Source organism: Carcharhinus amblyrhynchos, chromosome 29, assembly GCF_965287045.1.
Source record: "Carcharhinus amblyrhynchos chromosome 29, sCarAmb.v2.hapA, whole genome shotgun sequence".
In the NCBI taxonomy this organism is placed as follows: Eukaryota; Metazoa; Chordata; class Chondrichthyes; order Carcharhiniformes; family Carcharhinidae; genus Carcharhinus; species Carcharhinus amblyrhynchos.
Genome location: NC_137352.1, coordinates 4,013,020 through 4,028,029, shown reverse-complemented (window position 1 = coordinate 4,028,029; position 15,010 = coordinate 4,013,020). Strand labels below are relative to the sequence as shown.

At 44.1% G+C, this 15,010-nt stretch overlaps 1 long non-coding RNA gene across 1 annotated transcript in view; it reads right to left on the bottom strand.

Moving 5' to 3' along the window:
* The window catches only part of LOC145359928 (uncharacterized), a 60,294-nt gene that overhangs the window by 25,636 nt on the left and 19,648 nt on the right, over window positions 1–15,010 (bottom strand). The window contains exon 2 of the long non-coding RNA XR_013889650.1: window positions 6,201–6,356. This is a non-coding gene — a long non-coding RNA (uncharacterized LOC145359928). The remainder of the gene's footprint in view (window positions 1–6,200; window positions 6,357–15,010) is intronic.

The window sequence follows — 15,010 nt, the reverse complement described above, 5'->3', positions numbered from 1 at the left end:
ATTATCAAGAGGTCAGAGTTGGTGGGATGAGAGTTTCCAATCTAAGATTTAAAGCACATGACTAAAATCACTAGACTATTGTGTCATCTTGGATTCAGCTTTTAATTATATATTGCTGCATCCGGATTTGAATGAATTTTGATATATCAACCCTGCAATTTGATTATTACCTCATATTCTCCTGTCTGTCATTCCCAACATAACTATAAAACCAGGGGCTCCCCTATGACTCACTGCTACAGTCAGTGCCCGGAATGTTCTAAACCTCACCCACCAGAAGGATGCAAATTCAATTCCTGTGCCTCTGGTTTGTGCTGCGTTAGCTGATGTCTGCCAGAGTTGCAATTGGGCGAAATGTGAGTGCATTTCTATTGGGAGCTGTGGGACTCAGTTCCTGTCTCTGTTTGTTGTGAAGTGACTCCGCCCAACATTCACTCAATGGCTTCAAACACTGGCAATAGTTTCTCTAGGGATTACCGGAGCTCAGAACTCACAAGACTGTGCCTCAGTGACTGTCAATGCCTCCAAGGGCTGTACCCCAGGGACAGTCAGTGCCTTTGTGGGAGGTGGGGATAGGGGGTGGCTAGGAAATGAGAATATTTCAAAAATTAAAAACACCACAAATCTGGCACAGCTCTGCAAGGCGTTGCAATGACCCATTGCTGTGGAGGTGGAGACTGACATTAACCAGTGTGAGTCACTCCTATACAAACACATTCCTTTTATAAAATAGTTGCCTGCCACCATCATCTTCCTCTTCCTTTTCCTCTTTGAGGTGAATTCAATCATTTCTAGGCCCTGAATCACTTCCTGCCTGCCCTGTGTAAGGGATGTTTGTTAAAGGGGTATCAACATTATTTCATCATAAGTTTGGCTAAAGCACAACCTATGTCAGGAAGCCTCAATTTATCTTCTGTTGCTCCCTCATTATGGCATCAGTCTGTCCTCCCTTTCTCAATAATCTCCAATTTAAAAGATTTGCGTAATAGTAAAATCTCAGTTCCCAGATGTCTCAGCAGGTTTATGTAATGAGTGATTGAGACGTAAGAATTCCAGGTGAAATCTCCGAGTGGCTTAATCTTAGCTGGAGTGACTTTAGGGGTCCTCCAATTGATCTCAGTGCCCCTGGTTTAGAGGTACAAAAATTGACAAGGATTCCTGTTTCCTTAACTGCCAGTTCAGGATTTGAGTGCACTATCTAGGCTGACACCTGCTATACAGCACGGTGGGTACAGGGGTATCAGAGATGCCACCATTCAGGTGAGATCCTGTTTGTTCTCTCAGGTGGTTGCAAAAATATTCCATGGCATTCTTTCAAAGAACAAGAGAGTTCCCTTGTATCTGGTGCCAATGTTTATTCCTTAACCAACAGCACAGGAACAGATTATTTGATTATTTATTTCATTGCTGTTGGTAGGAGCTTGCAGAGTGCAAACTGGCTGCTTCACTTTGCTTTATTTGTAAAGTGCGTCACTGGCCGTGAAGCCCTTTGGAAGAGTCCTGAAAGGTTGTGAAAAGGGCTAGTTCAACCTTAGTCTTCCTTTCACGATTATCATCCAGCCACTTGGGTTAGAAATACACATGGAGGTGACCCCAGATCAGAAAAGGTTTGACACTTAGCACTGGATTTTCAGGCCTTACTGAGGGTGGAAGGAGAAGCAGAGGACATCTGAAAATCCCAGCGTTGGCTGGTGAGCTTGTGTCCCGGCACCAGCTATTTGAGCAGAGGTGGGATTGGGGTCAGCATCGCTTCCAGTCCCATGAGGCAGGTAGCTGACTGAGCTGTAATCAGAATCTAACTAAAGATGGCATAAAAACATAGAAATAGGAGCTGGACGAGGCCATTCGGCCCTTTGAGCCTGATCTGCAATTCAGTATGATCATGGCTGATCATCCAACTCAATATCCCGATCCCACCTTTTCCAATCTCCTTTGATCCCTTTCGCTCCAAGGGTTAATTCCTTCGTGAAATCACGCAATGTTTTGGCCTCAGCTACTTTTTTTAAATTCATTCATGGGACATGGGCGTCGCTGGCTGGCCAGCATTTATTGCCCATCCCTAGTTGCCGTTGAAGGGCAGTTGAGAGTCAACCACATTGCTGTGGCTCTGGAGTCACAAGTAGGCCAGACCAGGTAAGGATGGCAGATTTCCTTCCCTAAAGGACATTAGTGAACCAGATAGGTTTTTCCAACAATCAACAATGGTTTCTTGGCCATCGGTAGATTCTTAATCCTAGATTTTTTTAAATTGAATTCAAATTCCACCATTTGCCGCGGTGGGATTTGAACTGGGTCCCCAGAACATTAACTGAATTAACAGTCTAGTGACAATACCACTAGGCCATCACCCCCCCCCGCACTATGGAATTTGCTACCATTTCTGTGGTAGCAAATTCCATAGACTGACCATGCTCTTCATCTCTGTCCTAAAAGATTTCCCCTATATCGTCAGACTACGATCCCTGATTCTGGACTCCATTGGGACCATCCTTCCTGCATCTAACCTGTCTAATCCTGTTAGAACTTTATAGGTTTCTATGAGATCCTCTCTCATTCTTCTGAACTCCAGTGAATACAATTCTAAACCGACTCAATCTCTCATGAGTAAGTCCCGCCTTCCAAGAATCAGTCTGGTAAACCTTGTCTGAAGTTTCCAATGGGCTTCCAGTTTTCCTCACTAGCAGGGGCTAATTTACATGGCGGTCAGCCAATGGCAGACCAATGCTCTTCAAGCAGCCCTTGGGGCCCCCCTTGCCTACATGGACGCATGAGTGACCATAGGCCATCCTGAAAAGGGCTTGAGGTTCACACACTAACACTCCCACAGTGATGTCCTGGCTACAATCCCATTTTTTAATTTTGAAAAGTTGATGAGCGGACGCCACGGTGTTGAAGCATCCCACCCATAATTGGGCAGTGAACCTCTCTCCATGCTAAGTAAGGGGGCAGCTCACGTGAAAACCCCAGTGAGTGACTGTGTCCTCCAGGGGCACGTTCTGAAACAGTTCTGCCTTCTGTTTCCCATTCCCAGAGGAAAAATCCAATCCTCAGGGTGGGGTTTTCCACTTACTCTGCCTGAAACCAGAAAATGCTACCTGAGGTCAACAGAGCCTTGCATGGTTTGTGTCTTGTGGTGGTGGGGTGGGAAAATTCCACCCTCAGCGTCTAAACTGATAAATTAAGAATGGTCAATTGCTCCAGATACGTAGAAACTAGGAGCAGACAAAGGCCATTTGGCCCTTCGATCTGATCCACCAATCATTTTGACCATGGCTGAGCGTCGAATTCAATATGCTGATCTACCCTTCCATCCATATCTCTCAATCTCTTTAGCCCTAAGAGCTATATCTAATTTCTTCTTGAAATTAGAAATTTTTTGACCTCAACTACATTCTATGGGAGTGAATTCCACACATTCACCTGGGTGAAGAAATTTCTCCTCACCTCAGTTCTAAAAGATTTGCCCCCTTTCCTCAAACTATGACCACTAGTTCTGGACTTCCCCACCATTGGGAACACTCTTTCTGAATCTACCCTATCTAACTCTGTTACAATTTGATAAGTTTCTATGAGATGCCCTCTAACTCTGCTAAATTCCAGCAAATATAATCCTAACCGACTTAGTCTCTCCTCATATGACAGACCTGCCATCCCAGGAATCAGCCTGGTAAACCTTTGCTGTACTCTCTCTATAACAAGGGCATCTTTTCTCAGATAAGGATAATACCATTGGGCCTTCTGTCCCACTGACATGGTGTTCCAGTGGTGGCTCCAAGCCTTTGGGTGGAAGATGGCGAAGAAAATTGACAGAAAAGGTGGCTGAAAAACCCATTGACTAATTCCAGAACATTTAGGACAGGAGGTTGTGTCCAAACCTTTAGTACAAAATAATAAGACTTGAACTGGATTGTAAAGGGTTAATTCTTCTTTTAACATCACCTCCCAAGTCATGGCCTGAGAAGACTTTTTTTAAAATTAAAAGACGTGACCCAGGTGAAGAAGCTGGAATCTGTTAACGTCAAGGAAATGGAGTTGAACGAGGATTTGGTGCAGTCAGAGATCTGTTTGCAAACCACTGGAGATCCAAATGATTCTTGCCAGCAGCTGTACCTTAAGTGAGGATGGGGTGGTAGAATATTCGTTGAGAGTGTCTGCGTTAACATTTATTAAAATAGGTCGCTCTCTTTTCAAAGTGGGTGGGTAAGCACCAGCCATCCTTCTATAAAGAAATCAAGATTCCTTTCCCAAAGAAAAATTAAACTGTCCAAACAAACAAAGACAAATAATGCTGCCAATTCAAAATGCTGCGATCAATTAACAATGAGACATCCTTACCTTTTTAATTCCAAGTTAAACACTTTAAACAAGCAAATCACGAAGGAGAATTTGGAGCACTGTAAACGCAGAACAGCTTTATGAGGGACCATCTCTAAACAGCAGATCTTCTTAGAAAAAGAAGCTTTTCTAAGGAGTTTAGGAGTTTGCACATTCTCCTCATGTCTGTGTGGGTTTCCTCCAGGTGCTCCTGTTTCCTCCCACAGTCCAAAGATGTGTGGGTTAGGTTAATTGGCCATGCTAAAATAGTCCCTTAGTATCCTGAGATGCGTAGGTTAGAAGATTAGCGGGTAAATATGTAGGGATAAGGGGGTAGGGCCTCGGAGAGACTGTGGTTGGTGCAGACCCGATGGGCCAAATGGCCTCTTTCTGCACTGTAGGGTTTCTATGATTCTGTGAAAAAGTGCAAAGATGTGCTGGGGGGCGGGGGGGGGGGGGTGTGGTGGTGAGAAAGGAACACGTTTATTTTACAAAGCAAGTGGATGCTTGGAGATTTTTGTCCGAATAAGTTGAGGGATACTGTATATTAAAGGGAAAGGAATGTAATTCACAATGATTATCTTCTGATTAGGTCGGCTTTCCCTTTCTCTCCCAAAGTTTAATCACTGCACAAATAAACAGAGTCAGAGTTTAATTGCAGTGGTCAGAGTAAAGTTTGTGCAGTGGTCGCTCTTTGTAAATTACCAGCTCCTGGTCAATTAAAACCAACACAAATTGATGCATTTCCTGGTTTGTGTTCCATTGACATGTTGGAGGGTGACTAAAGTGTGATGAAATCTGTAAAACTTGTGTAAATAGACACTGATACAAACTTTTTTTAATGAATGATTAACTAGTCTTTGAGCAGATGAGATATTTCTGTTTTCTGAGCTGGATGCCTGCGCAATGAAGTGGTGCATTTTACATGTGTGCAGCCTTAGCTCTGCCTCTCTGACACCTTTAGACTCAACAAATCCTGGTTGGCCTCCAACTTCCACCCAGCCTTAACTTGAGTTCACCCAAAACTCTGGTGTCCACATCCGAACATGCAGCAAGAACATGCACCCACCCCCCACAATGCTCACTGGCTTCCATTGGCTCCCAGCCTGGCAATGCCTCCAGTTTAGAATTATTCTCAAATTCCTCACTCTCCCTAGCTCTGTAATCTTCTCCAACACCAGAAACCTCTGCACTGCTCCAATTCTAGACACTTACACATCATTTTATTGTTTGCTCATTGGTGGCCATGCCGTTAGCTGCCTCGGCCCAATACCCTGGAATCACCAACCCTTCTGCCTCTTTCATGGTACTCCTTAAAACCTACTTATTTTCTTGAACCTTAAAGTTAAAGATTATTTGTTAGTGTCACAGGTAAGGCTTACATTAACACTGTAATGAAGATACTGTGAAATTCCCCTAGTTGCCACACTCCGGCACCTGTTTGGGTACACTGAGGGAGAATTCAGCATGGCCATTGCACCTAACCAGCACGTCTTTCAGGCTGTGGGAGGAAACTGGAGCACCCATGCAGACACAGGGAGAGCTTGCACACTCTGCACAGAGAGTGATCCAAACCGGGAATCAAACCCAGGTCCTTGGCACTGTGAGGCAGCAGTGCTAACCACTGTGCTGCCCTTTTGCTATCTATCCTAATATGCGGCACAGTGTCAAATCTGATGTGTTAATGGCTTCTGCGGAGTACTGTGTGACAATGCATAAATGCAAGATTTTTTTTTAGTTGAAAACACAGTCTTCTTTTTGACTGGTTACTACAGTTCTGATTGTGGAAATATATAGAATTGGACCAAGTCATCTTGTCAAGATTTAAGGATGGTCCCTAACACAGCAACACAAACAAGTTTCATAGATCATTAGATGAAACACACCTGCTGGGATCAGTCCAGTTTTGACCTGCTGAGGATCACACTGCTACCTCCACTCACCGGGTATTCGATAAAACCAGTCTGGCAGAGAGTTCTTGCTAAGGCAGGATCACAGCAAGAGAACCCAGTTCAAAATGCACCATGATTATCCTACTCAACCTTTAACAGAGAGAAAATAAATAAATAATAAAACATGTTGATGATTGCATTCAGCGTTGATTTGCGAACACAGGAACAGAAAGGAGCCCATTCAACCCCTCAAGGACATTCTACCATTCGGTTGGATTATGGCTAATCTTTATCTTAACTCCATTTAATCACCCTGGTTCCATAACCCTTAATACTCTTGATGCAGAGATGCTGGTGTTGGACTGGGGTGGGCACAGTGAGAAGTCTCACACCAGGTTAAAGTCCAGCAGGTTTATTTGGGATCACAGGGATGAAGGAACAGCGGTCCGAAAGCTTGTGATTCCAAATAAACCCGTTGGACTTTAACCTGGTATTACGCTTACTATGCCTTAATATTCCTGCCTAACAAAAACCTATCAATCTCAGTTATATGATGATGGACCCACAATGAGCTTAGGCACACTCAGCTGAGTTGATTTGAAATGGAAGTATCATGACAGATGTTGCCAGTGTTTTAACTCGCGATTGGTTAGAAAGAGGAACCAAATGGAGCCAGCATTTCCCTCCTAGTCACTAACCTTTAAAAGTGAAGACCAACGGAAGTCTGAGGAACTTGCCTCATCGTCTGATTCAGCACCTTACAGCCTTCTGGACTTGAACATTGAGTTCAATAACTTCATACCATGAACTCTGTCCTCCATTTTGAATTTATTTTCCCCACGCGTCAGTCTGTATCTTGTTCTCATGGTTTACTTTCAGACAGAGTTGACCTTGACTCAGCTACTAACACATTCTGCTTATTTTCTTTAAGACAGTACTCACCTTTACTCTGCTATTAATACCTACTCTGGTCAAGCTTTGTATCTTTAATATTATTATTGCCACTCCCTTTGCCTGTATTCCATGGTATGTTTGTCTTTTTTATCTGCTCTGCTCGTTAATGTAACCCTGATCTTCTGTTTTGTGCCACTTGCCCTTTCCCCCTTTTACAGCAGGATTAAACCCATCACATTCCTACCTCTCTTCAATAACCATGCTGGACTTGAAACATTAGCTCTATTTCTCACTCCACAGATTTCAATTTGATTTATTATTGTCACCTGTATTAACATACAGTGAAAAGTACTGTTTTTTGTGTGCTACAGACAAAACATACCGTTCAGAGAGGAAGAAACAAGAGTGCTGAGTGTAGTTACAGTCATAACTAGGGTCTAGAGAAATATCAGCTTAATGCAATGTAGGTCCATTCAAAAGTCTGACAGCAGCAGGGAAGAAGCTGTTCTTGAGTTGGTTGGTGTGTGACCTCAGACTTTTGTATCTTTTTCCCAAAGGAAGAAGGTGGAAGAGAGAATGTCCAGAGTGCATGGGGTCCTTAATTATGCTGGCTGCTTTGTCAAGACGGTGGGAAGTGTAGACAGAGTCAATGGATAGTAGGCTGGTTTGCGTGATGATTTGGGCTACATTCAAGGCCTTTTGTAGTTCCTTGGGCAGAGCAGGAGCCATATCAAGCTGCGATACAACCAGGAAGATGCTCTCATACCTGCTGAATTTTTCCACCACTTTCTGTTTTTATTTCTGTAAACCCAGCCTAACGTGTGGCAGGGAAAAGGATTGGGAACATCTGCAACATTTCTCCATTGTGCAATCTGCTGTCAGCACTCATTGCCAAGACATAGGAGGAATGTTTAAGGTGGAAGGAGCATCCCAAGCAAAGGAAGGCTTTTCCCAACCAATGAGGGGAGTGGATGAGAGGGGCTGGAACACAATGAATCAATCAGACCCAATGGATATCTTGCACCTCCTAGTGGTCAGCATTTAAGATGCATTAATTCCCAAAGCAACTCTGTGGTATAGTTGGAACATGTATAATTCTTAATAACCAGAAAATAACCCAAATAATCACGTTATTGTCACTCTGCTGTTTGTGGGAGGTTACTATGTACAAATTTGCTGCTCCGTTTCTATCATTACCACAGTGGATACACTTCTAGAAGCTCATAGAAATTCACATAATCCCTGCAGTGCAGAAGGAGGCCATTTGGCCCATTGAGTCTGCATCAACTCTCTGACAGAGTATCTTATCCAGGCCCTCTCCACCTTCATGTCCCCACACATTCACCATGGCAAATCCACCTAACCTACATACCTTGGAAAACTAAAGGGTAATTTAGCATCTAATCTGCATATCTATGGACTGTGGGATGAAACTGGAGCACCTGGAGGAAACCTAACGCAGACACAGGGAGAATGTGCAAATTCCACACAGCAACCCATTTGCACACAGAAAGCTCTCATAGAATCCCTACTGCGCAGAATGAGGCCATTCAGCACTTCGAGTTTGCACCAACCACAATCCCACCCAGGTCCTATCCCTGTAACCTCATATATATACCCTGCTAATCTTCCTGACACTAAGGGGCAATTTAGCATGGCCAATCCATCTAACCTGCACACCCATAGTCTGTGGGGGGGAAACCAGAGCACCTGGAGGAAACCCATGAAGACACAGGGAGAACGTGCAAAATTCGCACAGTCACCCAAGGCTGGGATGGAACTCAGGTCTCTGGCACTATGAGGCAGCAGTGCAAACCACTGCATCACCCTAAAAAAGTGCTTCATTGCCTGTAAAGCACTTCGGGAGGGTGTGAAGTACGCTATATAAATGCAAGTTCTTTCTTTTGGAAGTAGACTTGTGGAAGTGCAATGTCCAGTTAATTCACCTTGTATCTTCTCTTTCTGTTGCATTTTTCTTTTCTCCCCATAATACCTCAAAACATCATCATCAAATGAGGGGAAGTAGCTAATGCAGAAAAGTACAATTGTAAATGAAGTTATTGAAGGAAGTGTGATAAAGATTCACAGGAATCTTTGGGAGGTTATAGCTGCCACAAGTGATTGCCCAGACTGGGGCTCTTTTCTCTGGAAGACTGATGGGTGACCCAATAGGGATCTTCAAGGTTATGGAAAGGTTTGATGGAGTATATGCAGAGAAGATGTTTTCATTTGTGGGTGAGACTGGCACCAAGGGTTATGAAGATTGTCACCAATAAATCCAATGGGGAACTGGGATTTATTTTTACAGAGAGTGGTTAAAATGTGGAAATTATTACCATTGGGAGTAGGTGAAGTGAACAGCATAGATTCATAGAAACTAGAAGCAGGAGGAGTCCACTCGGCCCTTTCAGTCTGCTCCGCCATTCACCTTGATCATGGCTGATCATCGAGTTCAATATCCTGACCCCCCCTGCTCCCCCCATATCCCTTGATCCCTTTACCCCAAGAGCTATATCTAATTTCTTCTTGGAATCAGACAATGTTTTGGTCTCAACTACTTTCTGTGGCAGTGAATTCCACACAGTCATCACCCTCTGCGGGAAGAAATCTCTCCTCACCTCAGTTCTAAACAGTTTGCCTCTTATCCTCAAACTATGATCCCCAGTTCTGGACTCCCCCACCATTGGGAACATACTTCTTGGATCTACCCTGTCTAATGCTGTTAAAATTTTATAAATTTCTATGAGATCCCCCTCAGTCTTCTAGACTCCAGTGCATATAATCCAAACCAACTCAGTCCCTCCTCATATGAGAGACCTGCCATCCATTCATTTAAGCAGAAGCTAGAAAAACGCAAGAGGGTGATACGTTGATACGGTTAAATGGAATAAGATGGGAGGATGCTCCTTAGGAGCATAAAAACCAGCATGGACTAGCTGGGCCGAATGGCCTGTTTCTGAGCTTCAAATACTTTGTAATACTCTTTCTTGTTTCCTGCGAGCACTGACTCATATTGGATTGTGTTGTTCTGTGTTTCAGCTGCCCTATGTCCCAAATGACTGTGCATCATTTGTGTGTATAGCTGGTATGTGTTATTTGCCTGCCTGGTTTAGTAGGGGTGCAGCGAGGGCTAGTGATAGTGTGTGTGAATATCACAGATAGGCCTAATCCAGGTTACCTACAAGCACAAGTCAGGAGTGATTTGGAAAACTCTCCACTTGCCTGGATGGCTGCAACTCCAACAACAATCTCAAGGAGCTTGACACCATTCAAAGCAGCCCACTTGATTGGCACCTCATCCACAAACATTCATTCCCTCCACCACTGACGCACAGCAGTGTGTACCATCTACAAACCACACTGCAGCAACTCACCAAGGCTCCTTCAACAGCACCTTCCAATGACCTCAATGATACGGACAGGAGCAGCAAGTGCATGGCAATAACATCATGAGAATATATGGGCTAGGAGCATCAAAGGGAAGCTGGATAAATACATGAGGGGGGAAGGAATAGGAGGATAGAGGGAGATGAAGAAGGATGAGAGGAGCTTCATGTAAAGCATGAACACCAGCACAGAACAGCTGAGCCAAAAGGCCTTTCTTGGCTCTGTCGACTCCATGTAATTCTACACAACACACTTTTAAAGAGAAGAGACCCATTATTTTACTTGGGATAAGACATGGACTGGCTTCATATAGAAACCACGAATCACCCTCTGAACAGCCTACCCAAACTTCTACTGACTAACACAACTCATTAAAAATCTATTCACACTTTTCCTTTTTTAATTTGTTCCCAATTCCAATATTTCTGTAACCAACAAAAGGGGCTGAAAAATATGAAAAAACCCATAGTCTTTTGTTTTTTGCATGCCATTTAATTTTCTCCCCAGTTTTGCTTGGGACAAGGTCCAGGGCATTAATCATCAATTCCCGAAGATTCCGGGGCAATCCTGGAGGGTTGGCCACCCTTGTGCTTTGAGGTCAATTGAAATAGCACCAACAGAGATCAGCTAAATAATTACAGGCCAACAATGTAATATTAGCTCTCTGAGTAACACCAGCCAAAGTCCTGAGAGGCTGGATATAGGAAGCAGGGCAGGGTTCCTTCCACTCTGTCAAGAGCCTTTGAAACATCCTCTGAACTGAACATCAGTTAGGTCCAATGGCACCCAGGAACGTGTCAGCTGACTTTGAAGAATGTCTCAAGACTTAGAGCAATTTTTAACTTGGTTGCATTTTCAATAGACAAGGGAAGGAAGCGACAATTCTTGCTTTTCTCTCTGTTTAATTAGTATACTTTCTATTCCTTTCATATGAGAACTTGAAGTAGGGGTAAAGGCCACTGAGGAACAGTGACATCTTCACCCAAATCACCCAACTGAGGATGGAAGAAAAATGATGCAATTCACATTTTCTGCCTCAAAACTAGGGTTTATCATTATAAAATCACTGACAATAACAAATCAAATCAAATCAAATCACATCCAACAGGGAATTCAAGAAAATTGTCTTTACCCAGAGCGTGGTTTGAAGATGAAGCTTACAACCACAAGGAGTGTTTGCAATTGGGAGACAGTGGGGCAGTGGTATTGTCACTGGACAATTAATCCAGGAGACCCAGGGTTAATACTCCGAGGACTCAGGTTCAAATCTCACCATGGCAGATGGTGAAATTTGAATTCAAGAGAAACCTGGAATGAAGTATTATTGATGACCAGAAAGTGATTGTCATAAAATTTCATCTGGTACACAAATGCCTCTTCGGGAAGGAAATCTATCACCCTTAGCTGGGCTGGCCTACACGTGACTCCAGGTCCAGACCTTCCCACAGCAATGTAGTTGACTCTTAATCTGTGCAGTAAATGCTGGCCCAGCCAGTGATTCCCACATAAATGAATAGCACAGATACACTTAATGGAAAGCTGGATAAATACTTGAGCGAGAAAGTAATGGAAGGTTATGTGCATAGGGTGTGATGTAGAGGAGTGGGAGGAGGCTTACATAGAGCAAAAACCAGTTAGGCCAAATGACTTGTTTCAGTTCTGTAGACGTGATATAATTCTATATAACACACCCTTGAGCAGACTAATTTACTGGACTGGCTTCACATAGAAACCGTGAGTCACTTCAGAACAGACTATCCAAAATTCAACTGACTAATGCAACACATGAAGAATTTATTTGCACTTGCTTTTCTAATTTGTTTTTCTGCATACAGTCATGGCTATCCAGTAACCTCTATGCACTTAGCCCACAATGCAGCCAATATGAACAGAAGGAGAGTCCTTTCATCGGAGAGAAACCACCAACAAAGGAGCTAAAAGCCCACGTGATCACCAGAAAGAGGCTCAGTAAGATGTCTCAGACTTTGAAGTGGGTCCCTGCACTGTGGCCAAGACATCAGTTCAAAGGGAGCAAGAGAGGCTACACTCGCCATCCTCACTAAACCACAGGCATTCAATGACCCTCTGCTTCCGTTCCCAGTTGGCAATGGACAATCAAGCTGTTTTTAAAAAAAAATCTTTGTTCTTGAGAGTTGGGGAACACTAAATAGGCAGCATTTATTGCCTATCCCTTGCTACCCTGTGAATGTGACCTTTCTTTAACTGTGTAAGGTCTGGCTCAGTTGGAAGCACTCTTTGCCTCTGAGTCGCAAAGCTCTGGGTTCAAGTCCAACTCCAAGCCTTGAGCATGTAAAGGCTGACACTCCAGTGCAGTACCGAGGGAGTGCTGCATCAGCAGAGATGCTGTCTTTCAGATCGGATATAAAACCAAGGCCCCATCTACTCATTCAGGTGGATAGGAAAGATCCTAGGGCACTACTTTGAAGAAGATCGGGGGAGTTTGCATCAGCATTCTGACTGATTATTATCCCTTTATCACAGGTTATCTGGTCATTATCACATTGCTGCTTTTGGGAGTTTGCTGTGTGCAAATTGGCTGCTGTGTTTCCTACATTACAACATTGACTACATTTCAAATGTACTTTATTGGTTGTAAAGCATTTCGGTATGTCTAATAGTTGTGAAAAGAGCTCTATGAATGCAAACATTGTGCTTTTTTTCCTTTATCGCACAGTTTTTATATCTGAATGGTTGTTTCATTCAATGGTTTGGTCATTCAAAACTCTACTTCCTGTATCCTCATTTGCACCAAGTCTTGCTCACCATCAACTCCTTTGTTTGCTCATCTACACTGGCCCCAGTCCAGCAACGCTTCAACTTTAAAATTTTCTTTCTTGTTTTCAAATCCCTCCCCTGCCCTTCCATGTTTTTGTAACATCCTTCAGATTCATTATCCTTAGGGAATTCTGCACGCCTCCAATTCCAGCTTCTTGGGAATCACCGGATTTCTATTGCTCTACCATTGGTAGCCATATCTTCAGCGATCCAGGCCCCAACCTCTGCTAATTCAACCCATCCACCAATCGCCAAGAGCTGAAGTTTCTTGCTGCTTGCGATTCCCTACACCACCTCACGTATCTGTTCATCTGTGCGAGAGCGCAGGGTTTAGTGTGGATGGGGCATTATCACAGCTGAGCTGAAGCAAAGCCTCCCCAACAAGTGCATATATAAATGTCAGGTGCCTGCTTGCCGACATTCAACTCAGCGTCAGAGATCTGGGTTCGATTCCTAGCTCGGGTCACTGTCTGCACAGTCTCCCCGTGTCTGCGTGGGTTTCTTCCAGGTGCTCCGGTTTCCTCCCACCGTCCAAAGATGTGCGGGTTAGTTGGATTAGTCAAGCTAAATTGCCTATTGCATCAGGGGCACTAGCTCAGGTAAATGCATGGGGTTATGGGGATGGGGCCTGGTGGGGTTATGGTGAGTGCAGACTCAATGGACCAAATGGCCTCCTCCTGCACTGTAGGATTCTATGAAGAGACGATCTGTCACCAGGTGCACAAGAGAATTTGCTGGATTGATGGAACCCTGGCCAGTTTTCTCATCCCTCACCCAATAGTTCTGAGGACAATGATTCAACTGACACCCTGAACCTGGAATCGAATCAGGAATGTTCCTGGAATCAGATGGTGTTGTCTGTTGCTGGTTAAATTCAGGGTGGGAGGAGATCTATCTTAATTCGGCTTGAAAGGTCCTCCAGGTTTTGCTGCGAGTCTGACACCTTCACTCTTGGAAACAGAACAGAAAGGGCCAGGGCGGGGGGGGGCTTGTCTTTAAAGCTCGATTTTCTCCGGCTGTGATTATCTTTTCCCCCTCTTTCTGTTCCTTCTCCTTTCACATTCTGCACTCTGTCAGCATGCTGCACTCCTCACCTTGCCCAATCATGCTTAAATGTCACCAGCACTGGGCGGCCAACAGCAGAGAACTGCCGCACCGTCCTAATTGGCAAAAGCATTGGTTGATGGCCATTCTCGTAACCAGCCAATTATAACAAGCAGGGGGAAAGGAATCAAAATGGTTCAGTCTCAGATTTCCTGCTGCCTTTTGCATTCAGCCCTGGAAATTAGGTAGGCCCCACTTGTTACTGTGGACGGCTGAACTTTGCAAACAGAAGCGGGGGGAAATCAATTGAGTGAAACCATTAACACAAAGCACGCACACGAAAAATACACTGCTATAAATTGCTGAAGACACACAGCATTTTACACCCTCCTCTCTGTCCCCCCACAGAAGCAGTTATATTGGAGTTGTCACCAAGGGATCAATATTACTCTTCAAATCATGTCCTGGGATATTTTATATCCACTCGAGAGGACAGATGCCTGATCTGAAAAATGGTACCTCTGACCATGCAGCACTCCCTGGGTGCTGGCACTTGAAGTGCCAGTGTGGATTTTGCACTCAAGTCTCTACTCTATGGTGTGTTTAAACACACAACCTTCTGAAGCAGAGACAAGAACACTACTCTCTGAGTTGTGGCTGACATCGAACATGACATACTGCAC